Source organism: Columba livia, chromosome 6, assembly GCF_036013475.1.
Source record: "Columba livia isolate bColLiv1 breed racing homer chromosome 6, bColLiv1.pat.W.v2, whole genome shotgun sequence".
NCBI classification, from domain to species: Eukaryota; Metazoa; Chordata; class Aves; order Columbiformes; family Columbidae; genus Columba; species Columba livia.
The window spans coordinates 27,297,903-27,314,221 of record NC_088607.1 but is presented as its reverse complement, the minus strand read 5'-3'; the positions used below and the strand labels follow the sequence as shown (position 1 = coordinate 27,314,221).

General features: G+C 36.9%; 1 protein-coding gene and 1 long non-coding RNA gene across 9 annotated transcripts in view; one reads left to right on the top strand and one right to left on the bottom strand.

The window, feature by feature from the left end:
* Positions 1–16,319, top strand: part of SH2D4B (SH2 domain containing 4B) — a 126,239-nt gene that overhangs the window by 95,651 nt on the left and 14,269 nt on the right. The window lies entirely within an intron of this gene.
* On the bottom strand, positions 10,604–15,352 carry LOC135579775 (uncharacterized). Its single transcript, XR_010473538.1, has 2 exons — positions 13,556–15,352; positions 10,604–11,915 (listed from the first exon to the last, which is right to left on the bottom strand). It is a non-coding gene; the product is annotated as an uncharacterized LOC135579775 (long non-coding RNA).

Below are 16,319 nucleotides of genomic sequence, written 5' to 3'. Positions count from 1 at the left end.
TCCTGTGCTTTTCATCACTGCTGAGTTCAGATACAGAGATGAATCAGATTCATACCACAGTGGTTACGCAGGATGAACAAGAGCCCTCTGTTCTCTTATATAAAGGGATTGCTAAACACTGAATGATAGAATAGAATCATAGAATCGTTTCGGTTAGACAAGACCCTCAAGATCATAGATTTCAACCATGAACCTAACTGACACTAAACCATATTCCTAAGAACTTCATCTGTCTGTCTTTTAAACACCTCCAGGCATGGGGACTCAACTGCTTCCCTGGGCAGCCTGTTCCACTGCTTCACAACCATTTCTGTGAATAAATTTTTCCTCATATCCAATCTAAACCTCCCCTGGTGCAACTTGAGACCATTTCCTATTGCTGCATCGCTTGCTACTTGGGAGAAGAGACAAACACCTTCCATACTACAACCTCCTCTCAGGTAGTTGTAGAGAGCAAATGAGACAAACCAGGCTGGAAAATCTGCCTAGCATTTGAAGGACCGATGCTAAGCTCACTTTGTTTTTGCACCATGGCCTTAATTAGTAATAATACTGTAATTTGACTAAATTTGAAATAATTATAAAGCAGTAATGCTTTAGCCTACACATGCAGGTTTTATTGAGGCGCTATACACAAACCTGTTTGTCCTTGCAGTTTTATATCTACTCTCTATAAGGGTGGATTTACACATAGTTATTAGAGCTATGGTCATCTGTTTACTTGCTGTGAGACAGAACACTTTTTTTATATTTCTGGAACATATTTCTGTCAAACACCTACTGGACATCCTGATAGTATTTTTCACAGATAGTTCAGAACTTGGAGTTGTGTTTAGATCCTATAGTAGATTCTGGTACTTGATCATGGATGTCTCAAGCCAAGTCAGACCCATGATAAAACCTAAATACTTCATCACCTCTTAGTTCTCAGCTTCTTCCTTAAATGCGAGATGTTTTGGTGTTTCCTGAGAAAGATGATCCTTCACTGACTAAGTCATTCCACTTGGGTCACAATGATTGTTTCGGTCTGTCGGTTCTTTTGAAGGGTTTGGAATTGTTTTTCTAGTGCCATTACCGTTCCAAAGTGTCTACACAGACAGGTTATTAGCAAACAAAATAAATGTTTTAGACTCATCGCTCCCCTTGGAAGGGAGCAAAGCATCAAAGTGAGGTAACGTGAGCTGTAACATGCTGCAAGGAGAAACAAAGCACAAAAGAACAGCAGGGAAATTATAGAATGAGGCAATTGAATAATTAATGTTAATAGGCTAATTGCTAATGTGAAATGAGCTTTCTTATTATTTTACAATACATTGTCCTTCTTGACCGATTTTTAACTGGAAGCTATATTCTATAGAATAGGCATTTTCTAAAGACAGAAGGCAGCAATTTTTCTGAACCTGTATTGTAGACACGAAAAAAGGGAGGTAATAAAGATCATGTGACCACAAAGGGGAAACAAGTTTGATGAAGTGTTAACAGTTTGATGGAGACAAACAGATCAAGTGCAGTGCCCATACAGTTCACTGCTAGTCAAAGACTGGAGTTTCAAGTTAAAGTTTGTGCCAGACAATTATTTGCAGTTATGAAGAATATGCAGCAGCTTTTCCATAGAGTTTACTTCCAGGTGAATTTACTAATCTCTTAATGAAAAAATGTTTTGCTGTTGAAAATCAAATTGCTTTACATTCTGAAGACTTCTTTCTCCCTTTATTTAAAGCACTTTAAGATTTTCTTATTCATGTGCTACTATCAGAGCGTGACATAGTGTGCAATTAGGATTTCATTTAGTAAGCCATTGCAGTAGCTTAATGTATTTATCTGTAATTTTGCATTACAGTTCTGTGTTCTGTCTCCTTATTGAACTGGACTGTGTGTGCCTTTTTTTTCCTCTATTACTTCACCTCCTTCAGTTAGGCTTTCTTTATCACATTACATGAAACAAAAAGGAGAGGTGTTCCTGAAAGGAAAGCTCTGCTGTTAGTATTTGGAAATGAAGAATTGTTTATAAAAAACAAGTGATAAAAGAATCACAGAATGTTAGGGATTGGAAGGGACCTTGAAAAATCATCTAGTCTAATCTGCCCGCTGAAGCAGGAACACAAGAGCATGGTTATTTGGAAGAAATCACATATAAAGTCTCAAAACTGACCCATTTTAAAGAAAATAAGGAAAGTTAGATTCAAGTAAAAAGCCCTGACTTCTGCAAAGGTTGTTTATGCTAAGACTGGAAGGGATTATGTTGGCTGTTCATGGTGACCAAAGCAAATGCAGAGGCCTTGTTCATCTGTCTAGTAGCCTGAATTTGAGCTATCGTGCCCTTTTACAGATATTGTAGTCTGATCCTTATATGCTGGACGATGCTTTCTCCTTTCACTGTAAATTGTATGTGTTAATTGGTTAGTTTGTTTATCCATGCACAAGGTGCACTTAGATGTCAGATGCTACCAGCACAAGACATTCAGCTCATACTGCTTATCTTTAAATGTTGTATCTGGATGTTTCCTGATCACCCCTCTAGCATCCTGCAGGTGTCCTGTGCAGAACCTTGTTAATCTCAAATGAATTGCTGGTATCCTGCTTATTGTTGGCCCTTATCTAGCTCTTTATCAGCCATGTCTCCAGCTCTTGTTCCTTTGCCTGCACACTTGCAATAACATGTTTTCTGTTTAACAGGCTTCCATGTGTTTTCTTCAGCTTATGCTAAACTTAGTTGTATTTATTATTTTATCTGCAGTATTTACTGTTTAAAGCCCAGAAAATACTAGCAAACCAAATATCAGAAAATTTTACTGGTTTCCCAGCAGATGGCCTTCTTGCTGATGCTTCTGTCTTGCTATGTGAAGTATTGAAACCACAGTCCTATTGATTCAGCCTCAAGGCAAAGGATTACAAGTTATTAGTTCAACAGCTCCTTTGAAATAATGTTATTTTCCTACCAAGCAAACACAGCTCTCTCAAACAAGGTATCAGCAGGTATGGTGTGTAGTCATGCAGGGTGATAAAGCATATGGCTGTGCAGAATTATGTTGTTGGTTTACCCTAACTCCAGTTCACCCAGTTAGGAGCAGATTGTGACACTAAAACTGCTTTCACCAGAGGAGATAAGCAGTAGGAGGAGATGATACAAAAGCAAAGGGAAGAGATTTCTGTGACTTGGTAGGCACCTAACTTGGATGTGCAACTTCACCGTGTGACCCTGGCATGGAGGCAGAATGAGGTAGAGTGTGTAAAACATAAATTTGCCTTTCTTCTGCAAAAGATAAAGGAATAACAGCTCCATTTCTTCCTTCCTGAATTTCATAAAGGTCAGTTCTTCCTTCTTCTCCTGGCCTTTCAGTGAATTGGACTGTCAGATCACAACTCGTGAATCTTTTTAAGAGGTAAAACTCCAAAAGAGCCATGCAATATAGCATGCTGATTAGCATTAGCTCTGACTAGATCTATCCAAGATTAGCGTCTGTAATATAATACACAATAGCTCTTAATCCATACTAGGAAGGACTCAGATGTAAATTATATATAATTCCATGGAACAATCTGCCACCGCTGTTACCACTGCTTCTTACAATTAAACACAGCATGGATCTTTCATGAGTGCATGTGGCTGTTGTAAATTCATCCCAGTATGCTTGATAAAAAGAATCTTTTGTACTTGAAGTTAGCTGCAAACATTTATAGATATTTCAATCCAAGATACAAGAAAGTAATAGTTCATTAGTCATGGGACAGAGTTCCTGCTCCTGTTACTCTTAACCATGCTACTGTTTACAGGGTGGGGACAGAAGCTTCGAGAGATGGTGATAGCAACAAATGATTCTGTGCACTTGTTGTGTCCAGATCCTCCTATCATGTAAACAGCAATAGTTCCAGTAATTAAATGTAGCATAAATGAAAGACTCTTAATCCCAGACTTTGTATGAGAAATTAAGTCCAAAATTCTGTTTCCTTCTGTTTGTAACTTTTTCAGAACCTCAGATGAAGTTGGTCCCTCCACTGAAGCTGTTTCTGCTTACTAAGTAGTGGCTTCAAACACCTAATTCAGAATATCCTGCCGTGAGTTTGAGCCTGGTTGCAGCTCACTGACCTTACTTACAGTGCGAGTAGGAAATGAGGATATTTAATGACTGGTTTTTAGTGGCTTAAGTGACAAATAGGTCAAACCCCAGAGGATGTCCAGAACTGGATCATTGTAAGAGCTGTATATGGTTATTTACTGCTGCTCATTAGGCATGGAGTTTTTACTATCCCAATGTTATTCTCATTTGACTTTCAACAGTGCTTCAGTGTCTGGTTCGCTTTATTGAGTGATTAAAGGTAACATTTTCCCCTGAGGAACAGTGCACTAAATCAATATGCAAGAATGTTGCGAACAGCTACAAAGCACTGTAATTAACAAAGATAGCTTAAATTTCCCAAATGTAGACAAGTGTGTGAGAAGAAAAATTAGTTATCAATATTATCCATAGATTTATTATTCTTTGAGCTGAATAAAGAAGTGTAGTTTCTTAAGCACTTACAGAAAATACCACAAGCAAACTACTTTCTCCTTCTGTTGAGTGAGGTCTGTGGACACTGTGATTTACTCCAACAGTTGTCATTTAGATTTATAGAGAATATGTCTTCACAGCTTCTTCAACACCCATGAGATGATAGTGCTCTAGGTAAGCTGTAAGGGAACCGTGCTTTTGAAGACCATCATGGGCACATGCCGGTATTTGTCTACAGGTAAACTTTTCATACTTTTTGGATCTATTAATTTAATTATAAAAAAGACAAAGGTCGATTGGTTATTTTTGAGTGTGGGATGTGTTTTTGTTAATAACCAAAGGGGTTTTCATGATTTAAAAACAAATTGAGAATGCACTCAACTGCTTTTCATCTGTCTAATTCACAGTCAGGAATGTTATTGTTAAAGCCTCCTGAAAAGTTCTAACACCTTTTACACACAAATTGTAGTGGTGATTGCAGAGCCAACTGTGCTGTATAATTGCCATTATCAGCTGATATCTGCTCAGCATATTCATGATAGTGTGTCAAATTGGCTATAAATTGTGGGTGAAATTTATAGCAATAGTCTAGGTTCTTCCTGAAATTATACTGGCAGCATACAGCAGCCCCCAGCTATGTCACAAGGAAACACGGCATGGGAAAAGAGAAGCTGGAGTTTACTGCACCAGGGTGAGGGTGCCATTCTGGTCCCTGCCCACCTGAATGAGCCCTGGGCTGCATTTCTATGGCTGATGTAGAAGAGAGCCCAGAATCAAAAGGTCAGCTCTTGTTGCTTATGGAGCTGGAGGTTGACCTGGAGGTTTAATGAGTCTTGTTGAATGCAATGAAGAATACAAATTGAACTTCCAGTTACTCAGAAAAAGAGCAAATCAAAATAGCACAGGTACATCAATACAAATCAGTATCAATATAAAAAGGCCAGTGGAAAACATTAGCAACTCTAGCAAATTAGCAGCTTGTCAGAGGCTGTAATGTAATATTTTGTTTACTATCACGTAACTCAATTAACTCCTAGACATTTCAGTGTCCATTCATTGGGCAAACACTCTTACAGTGAGACCACTAAATTAACAAAGTTGTATTCATAATGCATTCCCAGCGTACTGAATGACAAATCAATACCCGCATAAAATAATGCCATTTAAACGAGCAGTATACCAGGAAGAATACTGAAGAAGTCTCTGAATGTTCCTAGTGCTCAAAAATGTGATCAACCAAGGTAGCACATATGTCATTAACCAGTAAAATTACAAAACCTTTCCCACACAGCTGTGCATTTTGTATCACACTGTTTAAGGTGTTTGTTCACAGAAATTTGATATTTGCACAAAACATAGTAAGTATGGGTGTATATGGAGAGATTTGGTTTACAGTTTATATACAAGCAGGTTTTGAATATCTAATAGTCCTTACTCTTCTCAAAATTGTACTTCTCTGTTTCACAGTAGTAATTGTGAAGCTTTGTGGAAAGTAATTTAAGTATTTATTAGTATAAATATTCAATACATCTGTAATTTATGCTATTGGTTGCTTTATTGCACCCAAATAAAATATGTCAACCTTCTAATAAAGACAGTAAATTCAGTTTCTAAGTCCAAATTTGAAGTATTATTTTTTATCTTAATTGACCAAGACTGTGCAAAACTTCAGTATGTGTTGAAGATATTCTTAAATGTACGTTGGTTTTGTAATGAAGAAATTATACTGCTTTCATACGAGAAATATTGATGGGCTTTATGGCAATGTGAAGAAGGAAAGAATGCCTGAGAATGACTCTTATTTTTTTACGTTTTTTCTAGGGATGAGCTTGAGAAAGAAGCACTGCTGTTTTTTCTCTGAGTTTTAACCATTAATAAAGCAGGCTTTTTATAATTTAGCTCATGACTGAACGTGCCATTTTTCCCTCCTGGATTTTTTTTTGTATGGTTCTTGGAAATCCTCTGGTAAAGGCAGGAGTACCCAGAAAATGTGGTGATATAGATAGGGCTGCATTGCTTTTGTTTGTCTTTTTATAGTCAGACTCTGCATCATGCAGTCTCCAGTGCAATTAACTCATGATTTAAGAATCTTCTTGTTTGTTTTGCTGCTTCTCACATGGTTTGATGAAATTTGCCAGTAGCTTCCTAGTATCTAGTAATTAGTTCCTTTTCCTCATTTAGGAAACCCAATGGGTGTGTTTCATAGGTATTTACAGCTACGGCAATAGTGGCCTAGGAAAACTGCACTAGGGCTTAGTGTTGGTGTCTTACTTATTCCTTTTGATATGAAATCTTAGCTTATTACAATCCTCTGTAATTTATTACTATTATTATTAAAAAGCTTTTGGCAGCTGGTTGACTCAGTCCAGTCTGAGTGGACAAGGACCTGCTTTTAATTTCTTTGTATTTTCTGTACTCAAATACATGAAGGATAAATGAGTATAATTTGGTCACAAAGCCACCCCAGAATAAATGACCATACAATGTACAAGGCAAAAGCAAATTTCTGTTCCGCCAGAATTTACATTGATTTATTATATTATTTATTCAGTATATTGTCACAGTCTCAGCCTAGATATCAGGAATTTCATGGGCACTGAATTAAATCCCGTTTTCCTCTAGAAGTGGTATATTTGTGATGGAGCATGCAAATGGTGGGGTAACCACAGTTGGCTTTTTTTAATGAACGTGCATCATTGCTCTCTGTTCTATGCATACTTAAATGTGGCCATATTTTTAGAAGAGGGGCTGGTTACACAAAGGATACAGTCTGCATTTGCAAACATAAATAATTGTTGCCTAAGCATCCCTGTATTCACAATTCAGAAGCTTCAAAAACGATTTACGCGTCAATACTGTAAGACTGTAAGTGAAACCATATGTAACTGGTTTGAGCATATTGTGTTTTTCTTACATCAAACTTATTTGAGGATGGAAAGAAGCATCTTATTCCTAAAGAAACATCAGTATATTAAAATGTGTTACACTGAAGCAGAACCTGGTGCTAAATTAAATATATTGTATACTTTTAGCATTTAATTTTTTAAATAGTGCTTATGGACTTAAATTTTTGTAAAGTATTCCACATTCCAATCAGTAATGCATATTTTGGAGTTAGTAAAGTATGTATGCTGTTTTAAAGGATTGCATAGTTTACCCTTCTAGGTAGTTTTTTGCTTGACTTGTCTTTCTTGTTAAGATTAAAAACCTGTTGAGTTGCAAGTACAAGTATTTCTTCTGTCACTGAATTTCAAATAAAATCTTGGTGGTTGAATGTACATATATATACTTGAGTGAAGGAAGAAGCGGCAAGCTGATAAAAATCTGATAAAATATGGTATTTTCCTAAGTGTTATCAGACTGACAGTAGTTTTAATGCTTACCATTTTTCATACTCTTCTTCCACTTGCAGAAAGTGGTAAATGTGGTAAACACAACATAATGGTAACATTTACATGTGCTAAGTGAGCAGGTATGTAGAGCTTTGAGACTTAAATGCATCTTGCATGGCAAATCAGAGAACTTGATCTCATTTCTGATTCTAATACCTTCAGCGTTTAAAGAGTCCAATGATTCCTGATTTTGAATTGCAAATATTTTCTACTTTTACATGAATATTTCTTTAAATTATTTTTTAAAGGAGCCTTTGATTTAAGAAAGAATTCCTCTCAATGCCACAAACTTTCCTGAGTTTCTGTGTGTTCAGAACTTTATCGCTCAGCTTTCCTTCAGCAACTACCCATCAGCCAGGAGTGGGCTCTTTGTCTCTGCAGGAATGTCATCCCAGCCCAGGCTGTTAGTAGCAGTGCTTTTCCATGCACTATTATTTTCTTTGCTCCATGTGTTTTCCCTGAGTGTCATCTGGCAGTGTTGCCTCAGAATGGGTTGTACAAAGCCAGGAAGGGGCCACAAGGTGACTACCTGTAACTAATTCTTCTACTTCGCCTTTTTACAGAAATCTAAAGCATACAGAAATCTCACTGTGGGCTTTATTTTGTTTTGTGCAATTGATTTGGTAAAAGCTCAGTCTTCCAAGTTTTTTATGTTCATGCTGCCCTCAGAAGTATTTAGGAGGAACAAGTACTTATGATGGCTGGAGTTATGAGAACATAAATAGATCCCAGGAGGGCTTTTTCTTTCTCATCCTCTCCCACATATCAACTTTCTCATCTTTTTCCTTGCTTTAGATCTCATTTGCATACCAGAAGATTTTTCTCTCTCATTTTCAAATTCAGCAAAATTTGAGAATTTAAATGAGAAGTAACATGTGAGTAATGTAAATTAGTGAAGTGGTTAAAAATTGCTTGCAAGTGATTCCCACAAGCTAGAATTTCCCTTTATTCTTCCTCTATTGCTTACAAATATTTTGTCTGCCTGGAGAAAGGATGGTGAATACTGGCCAGCAACCTTCTTAAAAATCTGCTACATTTTTCAGTTTTCAAACAAAGCACAATATCAACGACTATTGTACCAGAACAGATATGGTTTTTGTTGCCAGACAAGGATCAGAACTTAAATCAGCTTCTTTGCTCTATAGTGGTTTTGTGTTATAACACTGTATAATTTCTAGACTTGTCAGGCTGCTCAAGTGAGGTATTTCTGTGTGCTTTACTGATTAAGTAAATTTTAATGTTTCAGAAGATACAATAAGGCCTTAATATCAACTTTGCATGTTTCACATCATACACCTACCACAAAAGTTTATTGATAGCCTGTGTAGTTGGCTTTTTCACATATAATAGAAATAAAAATTCAATCCTATCTGTATTCTAAAGAGATGAACACATCCTACAGGAATAATATTTGTAATGAAGTTGCCTATTTGGATTAGTGCGCTGGTATTTTCTCAAAGCATGTTTGTTTCTTATTTGGAGTTTGCAGACATCCTCATGAATATGCTTGTTTTCCGTGCTGTTTGCAGGAAATTTCGACTATTCATAACAGCATCTAGAATTTTTATATAGGCCCAAAAATATTTACTGATTGGGGTTTTTTTAAAACACTTTCATATTTTCCAGTCAGCCTATCAGAAAAGAAAAGAAAAAAATCATTATTGAGAATATTTGTACTGTTTATGTAAAGCGTCCTATTTGCCTGCTTGGAACCTTCCTGTTGTTGATCTTCCATTGACTTTATTAGAACACAGAGGTTTCCAATTTTAGTCATTGTAAATAACACAAAATTAAATATTCTTGCTCCTAAATTTGTGAATTTACCAATCCTACACGGTAAACTACACACAGAGAATACGGCTCGAGGAACCACTGAAAATAGAATGGTTAACTGTTCTATTTTTTAAGATGAGCTTCTTTTCTGAAGCTGTTCACATGGGAAGAGAAAACTCACAAAAATTAAAGGGTAATAGCAGAGTTTTAATGAAGGGATTTCAGGTGACAACAACCTATCTCTAAAGAAAAAAATAAACATGTATATGAGATAGAAGATTAAAGGTCTTTTGTGCTGCATTTTCTTCTCTGATAGGTGACAATTAATAATGTACAAGGAGAAGAAGGGAGAGTTTGAAATCTTTATTTTCCTCCTGGCTAATGCATTCTATAGCCTGATTCAAAAGGAAAGAAAGAAAGAAACCAATATTAATGCTTTGAGGAGACACTAAAAAGAATTTATGGCTCTATTATGCCAGTGGTATATTCAGACAAGTAATGCAACCACCTATCTTTTATGTGTTGCACTTCTTGTTAGTGAATATGGTGTAAATATTTTGACAGTCTATATAATATAAAGGGTTTTTACAGTATTTGATAGTTTGGATATCGAATGAACTTTAAAGGAGACAATTAAGGGGTATATTTTCTGCAGAGTGCATAAAGAATTGACTGTGAACCACATGGCAACAATGGATGTAGCACATCTGATTTTCTGTAAACCTGAAGAAAAGTACCCATTATAACTGCATTACTCATTTAGATGAGGGTTTTCAAGGATTCCCAGGGGAGTAAGGCACCTGTTTCCTTCAGAATTTCAGTAGGTTTTTGATTGCTTTAAGGAATCTTCGCCTTAGGGAATTAAGAAAGCTTCTGACATCTGAGTTTTCATTATTCTAAGAACTACTTCATACTGACAGAACAGAGAGATGAATCCATATTGTTAAAAAAGAAAACAAAAATTAAAAATAAACCAAAACACACACACACAAACCTACAACAAAACAGGCCTATATATTTTTACACATGATACTTTTCCTTGGTGAATTTCTTCTGTGTATAGAGCCTCAAGTTTGTCCAATACACCACATATTTCTTCAAGAAGAGCTTGTTTAGGGCATGGTACGTTACCAATATGCCTCATCCTTGCCTGAAGGGATCTCTTACCATCAGAGAAACCTTATTTCTCTGGCCCTTGGTTTTCTGTACAGGTCTGTATGTAGCCTAGAGCATACCTTCCATACTGAGGAAGGCCCACTAGGGAGGTAGTGAAGACTTACTGGTGTGTTGTTTCCCAATTCTGCATCTGTCTTAAAACTACAGGCCAGTTACGAAGGAGAGGAATGGGAAAGGATTGGAAATAGACGTCAGCTCTCCTTTTAACAACACATATTTGTCTCTGTCGAAGGCATGTTACTGCATGCATTGCCCCCGAGCTTGCGCAGAAGAGAAGGTGGTAAATGTGGAACAACACGAGACTTCTGCAGAGGCTTCCTAACCAGTGTCACTTCACTTTGCCTGCATGGCTTAGAGAGGCTCAGAGTGGCCCTGTACTGCCCACTGAGTGCTCTGATAGCCTATCTGTGACATGGCCAGTGTATTTCAAATGTGTATTTTACCTGATGATTTCTAAATACATCCCAGCTTTGCTTCCCATTGCAGTTCCATGTAGATAGGAAAGTTTCAGTTTATTTACTCCTATTTTAGGTTTTACTTTTTGTGAGCTATTGCTTGTCTTTTCTCTATTATCAGCACAGAAACCGGTAGCCCCTTACTTGTAACATTTATGGATACTGTGCTATTTACTGGGAATTAAATTACCAATCTGCAGCACAGCATGAAATATCTCTGTTCTCACCGGCTCTAAGTAGGAAAAGCATTTCATAGGAACTCATCACCCCTTGGCTCTTAGGCTTTTGCCATGACACTTGTGGCCAAATCTTGAAAAAACCAAAACCAATCCAAAACAATCATCGAGCTGATTTTGGTGGTGTGGGGTTTTTTGTTTGTTTGTTTGTGGTGTTGTTTTTGTGTTTGTTTGGTTTTGTTTTAAATTTATTTTTGTATTTTTTTTTTTTTTAAAATATTGCCATTAATTTTTATGCCTAAATGAGAACAGAAATCTTTTGAAGATCTAGTCCCATGTGAGTTCATCCTGCGCTAACAGCAGATGGTGAATAGCTTCAACGTCTTTGCTTCTATTACCAGCCGTCTTTGATTTACTCCCTTGCTTTCCTTTTCAGTCTTTATTTCTTCTATTCTGAAATAGAAAAGGAAAAGCTATTGTTATCTCTCAGCTATAGCATTTCTCACACAGTACTATTGATCTCTTCTCTCACTATTTGTTTTGTTGCATTGTCCAAAAAGGTATTGTGACCAAAAGGACGGAGAAGGAGAGGACGAAACCTTTTTAATGGAGTGGCGCACTGTAAGATCCTATTGCTGCAAATATTTATGCATGTGATTGTGCATGCTACTCCTGCTGTAAATGCTGGAGAAATGACAAGATGTGACCTGGATATGTACATTATTCTTTGGCTGTTTCAGTTGCAGATCACTCCATAAACCACCACAACTGATAATAGTGATACTGTTAGTCTCAAGGGTACCATAAGGTATTCATTCTAGATATCATAGTTTTGTAGATTAGTAATGTCCTTCCCAATGAACAGACACCAGTTTGTCCAGAGTCCACATATAGACTTGCACCTGTGGGAGAGAATTGTAAAAGTCAAACTGAGGAAACTATTGCTTTGAGTGATGTAGAGACTGCTTTCCCTTGAGAGCATAAGCTATAGCTGCTCTAGTTCTTGCACTGCAGGAAAGTGATAATTTCATCTTCCCTGCTTTTATGCTTTTGATCTTTCTGAGTAGTTGAAGGAGCTGGATTTTTCACCCTCTCCTAGACCAGAGCTGGTTGTTAGTGTCATGCATTTGAACATTTGTTTCAAGCCTTTGCTGTCCCACCTTATTATGTGATCTAAAATATGGCCGGATTTATTCTAAACCTTAGTTCCTCAGCTTCAGTTTTCATCTTAACTTGTGTCTGTTCCTCGTGTATATCTTCCTTTGCTGTGTGCTCTGAAATCTATGACTCCCTCTGTTAGGTGCCTAGGCTGGTGTTCTTACATGCTGTTCTGACAGTGGATTGTATTGATGCTGGCTAACACAGGCTGTAGGCTCTTCCTAAACCATGCTAGCTGCAGTTGGATTAATCCCTTCTGAATTCATTTACTTTTCTGATTATTTATTTTCTAAACTGATTGCCTTTAATTGTATATTGGTTCCAAGTAAGCTGGGTCTTTACTTCCAGCTGCATGATTTTTATTATTATAAAGATGTAGGTAGAAAAACCTATGACATATTTTCCTCTCCTCAAACTGGAACTTTTCTGTTTTGATTAAAAATACCCAAGACCCTAAAATTTGTTCTATACAGATTTATTTTCAGGCTTTTATAGTGGTTTGTTCTGAAATTTGTTTCAGCTTTTTTGCAAGGTGTGGTGTAATCCAACTTTTGATTCTCAAATCAAGTCTGAGAGAGGGAAAATATCTTTGGAAGTTTTTAGAAATTTTGCTTGTTTATTTCCCTTTGGGAAACATTTTATTCCAAATGGTATAATTATAGTAGTATGGAAGGGATTGGCTGGTGCTTAGCAAACTGATCCTTCTAAACCTTGTGCCATTTTATTACTGTCTTTCAAATTACTCTTTAGATCTGCCTCTATAATTAGACAAATATAGTTCTTTACATTATTTGGAAGTTATCTGCTAACTCCTCATAATTCCTTATCTTTACTCATTTATTTATTATTTACATTTGCTCTAGGTGTAATGTGTCTGTACGACCTTTAGCATGTGAATTATTCATGTAATGGTTGCCAGGAATATTTGTACTCACATGGGTTTTGGTCTAATGCCATTGAAAATGAAGGAGATACTGGTATTGGCTTCTCTGTGTTTTGCATCCTGCTCCTGATTTTGACTGGTGACCTAAATCACACGCTTTCCTGGTTAAATGTCTTAAGTTGTATGAGCAGGATGAGTCTCTTCTCTCTTCATTGATTACCTGTGAATATTCATAATTGTTCAACAAATCAATTTTGCATGAAATAGAAGGCTTTTCATAAGTGTCATGAAAGTGCTTTTGGCATCAATGCTCTCATTATTATTTATTCATGGCAGTATTTGTGATGCGTTTGTTCTGTGAGTAAAACCTCATGCACTAGTGTGTTTGAGATCAAACTAATGAAAAAATATGAAAAGAGAAAACATCAGCTAAGCAAACAGCTTCTATTGCAGAAGGGTAAATGAATGCTTCTGGGCTGTGTTTGTACCTGCTGTCCCTCTAATCTTAACCAACCCCTTGGTGCATATAAATGCACGTATGCATATTAAAAAATACATTGGTCATTAAAGATCAAATTATCTGTATATACTGACATTGTTATTACATGTGGTACATTAGACCACTGGTAGTTTACAGCAATGGACTTGGTATAACTTATTCTGTGTAATCAGAGAAATAATTTCAGACTTCTAGTATATAGTCTTGCCTTATTGGCAAAGTTTATCAGCTTTTCTAGTTTGGATTCACACTTGTTATGGCATTCTCTTAGCAAATATTTATGTATTTCATGTTCTGAGTTTCACTCAAGGATGTCTGTAGGATAATGCTGAGAGAAGAGTGGGAAGCTGAAGTGTCATTGCATAATATTTCAGAATAGCATTTTCTGCTGTTGAGGCTGCTGTAAACTTGGAAGGCAGCATCAGAATTTCTCAGATGTGCCCACTAAATTAATAACGGGCTCTTCAGTTCCCACATGAACTTAATATACTCGAAATGTTAGGATGTTCTTTTTCCTTTTTGGAAGATTGGTGGCAGTAAAAAGAACATAATTACAACAAAAATGTTAAGACTTGCCTGTCATTTACAAGTTGTCATTACAGGCACAGTATTTAAAAACGAAGCTGTTAATCAGGAACATGTCAGTTGATGATTAATGAATGTCCTATGATTTGAAATAAGTGTCTTCTAAAATGTTATTCTCTTGCTAAGAATCCAAAATGGTAATATGTATAAGCATTGCAAAACTAGAATGTTTAAAGTGGACAGGTAGATGCATATAACGTGATAGATGCATGCAGTGAATTTGGGGGGCAGGGGGCTGAATCTCAAGCCAGTGGATGAGGTTGCCATGCTTTCAAGAGGAGTTGGTCCTCTCCCAGCCAAAGCCCTACTGCTCTTTTACAGTTTGTTATAGACAACAGCAGTTTGCAGACTCTGAGAGAAACTGGGCATGACAGGTAGAAGCTGTGAGCTTCAGTGGGGTAGCTAACTGCTGTCCAAATATGCTATTGTGTATTTGGACACATGATGAGTTAAAGTGATGATACTCATGATAGATCGATTAGTTGTGAGGTATTTATTTAAATGACTGATCTGCAAAGTTGTACGTAGGTTAAAGGCTTACTGCTTTTCTGCTTTCGACACAGTGTTGCTTTACACCAAGTGAAGATATTCCTTTTTTTTTTTTTTTTTCTTTGCCAGACCTTATTTTTGTTCTGGGTACTTTATATCATTGAGTAGGTGAGAAACGCTACATTGCTCACGGCCAAGTCCTTTTTTTAAATTCTCTTTTCTGCTAAAGATGGTGTCATAAGTTATCAGCCAGCTGCTTTCTTCCCTTTTCCTCTCCTGGTTTGTGCCATGTTCATATTTGGGATGGCCTAATTCAACATCTGTTCCTCATTACAGTGAGCATCTGGTATTTCACAGATAATTATGAGACGTGAGCTTAATGTCCTCTAGGCCTACCAGACAAGTTTGAGCCAGGCTTTCTAGGTGGACAGCAAGACCTGTTTCAGTGCTGGGTGCAATTCTGATCACACCTTTTGTGTGGGGTGTGGCCAGAATAGGGTGTATCTGTTATACCCTGTTTGTAAGCAGAAGTACCATCACCTTCATTGTTATGTCCTAGGATCTGAAAGAAAAAAGAAAGATGAAGACTTTTCCAACACAGAAGAATAAAATTAGGAAATTCTTGAAAGCTCTATTCCTATTAAACTTTGTCCCTTTCTTACTCTGAAAATCTGAATTTGTGATCCTTCTTTTGCCCTGACAAATAAATTTGTCATACAGCAAAGGAATTACTTCACCTATAAACCAACTGCTTGGTGACCAGGATATGGGGAGGGAGTTTGTTCCCTGATTGAGTTAGTCCAGAGAGGTAAGTTGGCTCATAGAGAAAATGACCACAAGATGACAATTATATACTGCAAGAAGCCCCAACTAATTTTGTCTTGTCCTAGAACAATGTGCATTACTCATTATTATTCCGTAGGAATTGTAAATACTATCTCATGTCTGGTCATTAAATATAATATTCAAGCTTTTCTTTGTGTTAAACCTCTGTTTAGTTCATGGCTACAGTTTTTAACTAGAGGGGACTGTTACTCTGGTATTAAGCCTGAAAGGTCCCAGAAGGAAAGGACTATGATCTTTGTTGTTTTCCTCTATTGACAATAGAAATACAAGCCTGTGAATAAGTAATCTAACATACCCAGCTCTTTTAGCAGCTCTGATTTATCTATATGCATCTATGGATGTACAAAAGCAGACAAATGCTTTTCCTCCTGGTGCTTCCTTTATGTTCCTTCTTTAG